Consider the following 5,674-nt stretch of genomic DNA (forward strand, 5'->3'; position numbering starts at 1 on the left):
AGCTGGGCACGACCTTTGAGAGCTCTGATCTGCTTCTACGCTATGGCTGAGGCATTGAAGGACTTTTTATACAGGTAGAGTTATTCTCCAGACATCCAATGGGAAAAGACATAGCTCACATAATAGACAAGAAATCAATAGACTCCATTTTCTTGGCCCTAGAGGACTCCTGGATCCCAGTACTGCTAAGATGGGGAGCTTTGACCTGCTCTATTTCCAGCGTCAGTCACTTTAGGCAACCTGATGCCCCTCTTCCCTCTGCCCTGGGGGAGTCACCACATTGATGCCAAGTTTAGATGCCAAACTTGATCTGCATCAGGGGTGCAAGGGAGCCAATTCAGGCAGGGTTGTGGGAGTCAATTATTAAATTTTCAGGGTGATTATTACATTTCCATAATCAATAATCACTGTAAAACATGGCTCAATTTACTGTTTTGTTTCCTGTATAGACATAGGAAAATGTTAGTAATGCAAATTAAACTAAAAAGTGTGCCATATGGGGCAGTTAGGTGACTCAGTAGATTGAGAACCAAGTCTGAAGATGGGAGGTCCTGGGTTCAAATCTGGCCTCAAACACTTTTTATTTATGTGACACTGGGTAAGTCACTTAACACCCATTGCCTAGTCTTTCCTGCTCTTCTGCCTTGGAACCCATAAGTGGTATTGATTCTAAGACAGTCATGATTAAAAAGAAAGGATGCCATACTATATAACTTTCTTTTATTTTTATCTTTTTACCCCAGAGAGAAAGTCGTTAAACATTGACCAGCATCCTCCTGGCTAGCCCACTGTAGCTCATTGCCAAGGCATGGAGATGGGAGGTGGGATGTTGACTGAGAGGAACAGCAAGCAAGGCTGAGTTACTAGGTCATAGAGTGAGGGAAGGATGAGTGAAGAGTTAGAATACAGGAGGGGGAAGGAGGGGCCAGGTTAGGTAGAGATTGCAGATGACTGCAAGGTTCCAAATTGCACCCTTCTGTGGCTCCCATCCTCCTCATGAAATACTCCTGTAAGAATTCCATGTGAACTGGAACAACCTCCAGGAATGGATACAAAGTGAAAGGAGCAGAACCAGAAGAACAGTATACACAGAAACAGATACATTGTGACACAATCAAATGTAATGGACTTCTCTACTAGCAGCAATGCAATGACCTACGACAATTCAGAGGGACATATAAGAAAAAACAGTATCCACATCCAGAGAAAGAACTGTGGGAGTGGAAACGCAGAAGAAAAACAACTGCTTGATCACATGGTTCAATGGGGATTTGATTGGGGATATAGACTCTAAGAGATCACCCTAATACAAATATCAATAATATGGAAATAGGTCTTGATCAATGGCACATGTAAAACCCAGTGGAATTGCTCATTGGGGGGGGGGGGAGGGAGAGAGAAGGGAAAGAACATGAATTTTGTAACCATGAAAAAATATTCTAAATTAACTAATAAAATAAATTTTTCCAAAAAAAAAAAAATACTCCTGTACAGTATTGTACCAGAAGTCGCAGAATAATGGGACCACAAGACCTCAATCTTCCAAATGGCCCAACTGTGGGTTTTGAATCTCTTAGTTGGAAGAAGTCCAGTCATCAATAACACCTACAAGATGCTGCTGCTGCTGCTGCTGGGCAGATCCTGCCTTTTCAAACATGCCTCTCTCGTCTACTGTCTGCCCTTTCCCCAAACCACTCTGGGCCCATTAAGCCCTTCTTCATATTAGCGGATCACATCTAGCCTTCTCTTTTTCCTTCGAGGCATTTCTCATCAGAGAATCTAACCCCCTCTAGCAGGGAAGGGCAGGCACAGCAGAAGGTTCCTTCTTTGAAGAATTGCTCTCAGTACACTTTTCCTGGGGCTACTTACTTGCAGCTGCAGACAATATTATCCCTCCCTAGGACAAGTTCTGATCCTAGTTCTGAGCTGGAAAATCCCTGAACTAAGAAGTTTCTGACAAAGCTAAAAAGGACCTGCCAAAGCCGAATGCCCAGTGCTTCTTCTCTTCTCTCCCTTTGGGAAGTCTCGTTACTATTCTTCTCCTGTCCTGCACGTCCTTGACCTCAGAAGACGGAAATACATTACAGAAGGCTGGACGGGGGACTATCTCACTGCAAAATGAAGTGGCTCCGGTTGCCCGGCCCACCTTCCTCTTTCCCCATCTCTTCTTTGGGGTAGCCATAGTCCAGAGCAGGGGGCAGCAGTGTGGAGACCAGTGGCAATGCCTTCTCTCCTTCGAAGCGCCAGAAATGTACATCTATGTTGGGGTTACTATTAGAGTCACACTGAAAAGATGAAGGCTGCCTTTTCTTTTTCTTTTCCAAGGGGGGGCAGTGTAGGGGGGGCTCAGGAGATTTGATTGCACTGTCTGGTCCAGATAGGAGTGAACAGTTTTCACTCTGAGATAGCCTGACTAAGTATATAGATTCTCTTCTGAATTCAGACTGAGGAGGAGACTAGGTTTTGGTGATGTTAAGTCCATTTGGGAGTCCATTTGAGGTTTTCTTGGCAAAGATGCTGGAGTGGTTTTCCATTTCCTTCTCTAGCTCCTTTGACAATAAGGAAACTGAGGCAAATAGAGTCCAGTGCTCAATCTATTGCACCATCTAGCTGCCCATAAATGCTTAATTGAGGTTTGGGGGTCACAGATTTAGAGAAGGAAAGGACCATAGAAGTCATCTAGTTCTTCCTTATTTAGCAGATGAAGAAACTGAGGCACATCAAGGTTAAGTGACATGTCTAAGGTCTCATAATTAGTAATGACAGAGCTGACCTAAGGAGAGGTTCAAGGACCATGACACCTTGAGTAATAAGTGGTTCAAATCATAAAACCGACTGAGAATGAGATGCTAACGTGTTAGCTAAACTTGCTAACATTTCTGAGATGCAGCTAATGCAGTCTTTGGAGGAAAAATTACATCCTTGAGGATATACATTAACAAAATAGAAAAAGAGAAGATTCATGAACGTAATAGGCATCTTTAAAAATTAGAAAATCAATAAGCATTTGGCAGCACTAGAATTTTATTGGCAGTCCTGTGTCTCCAAATCCAGCATTTCTCCCACCATGTTCTTGACTTAAATAGCTGTAGCCAGTGTGGGGACCATTCTTTGGTTCTGTTGATTTTCCTCGGCATCACTTTATCATCCCATTTAGGGGAGATTCTTAAAAAACAAACCCTTCCCTTCTGTCTTGGAATCATCCTGTGTATCAGTTCAAAGGCAGAAGAGAGGTAAAGACTAGGCAATGAAGGATCAGTGACTTGTCCAGGGTCACACAGCTAGTAAATGTCTGAGGTCAAATTTGAACCCATGATCACTTTAGACAATATAAAATATTTGGGAGTTTATCTGCCAAGACAAAGTCAGGAATTATGTGTACACAACTATAAAACACTTTTCACACAAATGAAACTAGATCTAAACAACTGGACAAACATTAATTGCTCATGGATAGGACAAGCTAATATAATAAAAATGACAATCCTATCTAAACTGTTTTACTTATTCAGTGCCATACATATCAAACTACCAAAAACCTTTTTATAGAATTAGAAAACATTACCACGAAGTTCATCTGGAAGAACAAAAGATCAAGAATATTAAGGGAAATAATGAAAAAAAAGTGAAGGAAGGTAGCCTAGCAGTACCAGATCTTAAACTGTACTATAAAACAGTGGTTATCAAAACAATATGGTAGGCTCTCAGCTCTTCTTTCAAGCTCACTGCCAGAATCCTCTGCTCTAGTTGCATCCCTTAGACAAGATGGCGAAGGTTGGAGTCAATGGATTTGGTCATATTGGACGCCTGGTGACTAGGGCAGAATTCAACTGCAGTGGAGTAGAAGTTGTGACCATCAAGGACCCCTTCATTGATCTCAACTATATGGTTTACATGTTCCAATATGGTTCCATCCATGGCAAGTGCAAGGGCACTGTAAAGTCAGAGAATGGAAAGCTGGTGATCAATGGAAAAGCCATTACCATCTTCTTGGAGCGGTATCCCACCAACATTAAATGGGGAGATGCTGGAGCCGAGTACACTGTGGAGTCCACTGATGTCTTCACCACCATGAAAAAGGCTGTAGCTCGCTTGAAGGGTGGAGCCAAGTGGGTCATTATCTCTGCCCCTTCTGCTGATGCCCCAATGTTCTTGATGGGGGTGGACCATGAGAAATAAGAGAATTCCCTCAAGATGATCAGTAATGCCTCCTGCACGACTGCTTGGCCCCCTTAGCCAACATCATTCATGCCAACTTCAGCATCGTGGAAGGACCCATGCCCACAGTCCATGCCATTACCACTACCCAGAAGACAGGAGATGGCCCCTCTGGCAAGCTGTGGCATGATGGGCATGGGGCTGCCCAGAATATCATCCCTGATTCCACTGGTGCTGCCAAGGCTGTGGGCAAGGTCATTCCTGAGCTGAACGGGAAGCTCACAAGCATGGCCTTCCGTGTTCCTGCTCCCCATGTGTCCGTGGTGGATCAGACTTGCCACCTGCAGAAAGCTGCCAAATACGATGATATTAAGAAGGTGGTGACGCAAGCTGCAGAGGAATCCTTGAAGGGCATCTTGAGCTACACAGAGGACCAGGTTGTATCCTGTGACTTTAACAGTGACACCCACTCTTCTACCTTCCATGCTGGCACTGGCATTGCCTCAACAACCATTTTGTCCAGCTCATTTCTTGGTATGACAATGAGTACAGTTACAGCCACCAGGTAGTAGACCTCATGATGTACATGGCCTCCAAGGAGTAAAGTGGAAAGCTGAGGATCTTCATCCCCAGCCAAAAAAAAAGTAGTTCCACCACTGGGGAGCCCACATCCATAATAACCTATGTCTCTATGCTGGGGATCCCATTTCCCATTCCCATCCCTGCCCCGAAGCACCCCTGTAGAGAGCATAGAGTCCTATCTTCTGTACCATCAATAAAGTCATCACATTCAGTGCAAAAACAAAACAAAACACTATGGTACCGGGTAAGAAGTAGAAGGGAAGATTGATGGAATGGACTTGGGGTAAGTGACTTCAGCAAGCTAGTGTTCGATAAACCCAAAGAGCCCAGCTTTTGGAACAAAAACTCACCTTTGGACAAGAACTTCTGGGACAATTGGAAAACAGTACGAGAGAAATTAGATTTAGATCAACATCTCACATCCTATACTAAGATAAATCCAAAATGGGCAGATTTGAACCCAGGACCTCTTAACTCTAGTCCTGGATCTCAATCCACTGAGCCACCTTGCTGCCCCTGAGATTCTTTTTTTTTAATAATCTTTTTAATATATTTTTAAAACATTTTATTTTTTCAATTAAATATAAAAGCAATTTTTACATTTGGGAGGACTCCTTATAATTCTCTTTCCTTTGGGGGACGTAATATTCTACTACATAGACGTGTCCTAATTTATTCAACCATTCCCCAATAGTTTGCTTCTATATCTTTTATTTGTTTATTTATTTGCCTTTACAAATAGTAATACTAGGGGTGTTCCTCACCCACATCCTTGGGGTATAAACCCAATGGTGGGTCATGGGATATGGAAATTGGGTAGCTTTTATCACTGAACTCTGAATTACTTGCCCAAACAGCTGGACCCATTCCCAGGCTGCCTGTTTTCCTCCAGACTGCCAGCATTGACTATTTTTCAGAACTTGGGCTTTCAGGA

The 5,674-nt window shown here is 43.1% G+C and overlaps 1 pseudogene; it reads left to right on the forward strand.

Annotated features, from left to right (window-relative positions):
* The first annotated feature begins 3,759 nt into the window (after nt 1–3,759).
* LOC100014314 (glyceraldehyde-3-phosphate dehydrogenase-like) lies at nt 3,760–4,762 on the forward strand (annotated as a pseudogene).
* Nucleotides 4,763–5,674: the final 912 nt, after the last annotated feature.

This window comes from Monodelphis domestica, chromosome 2 (genome assembly GCF_027887165.1).
Source record: "Monodelphis domestica isolate mMonDom1 chromosome 2, mMonDom1.pri, whole genome shotgun sequence".
Classification (NCBI taxonomy): Eukaryota; Metazoa; Chordata; class Mammalia; order Didelphimorphia; family Didelphidae; genus Monodelphis; species Monodelphis domestica.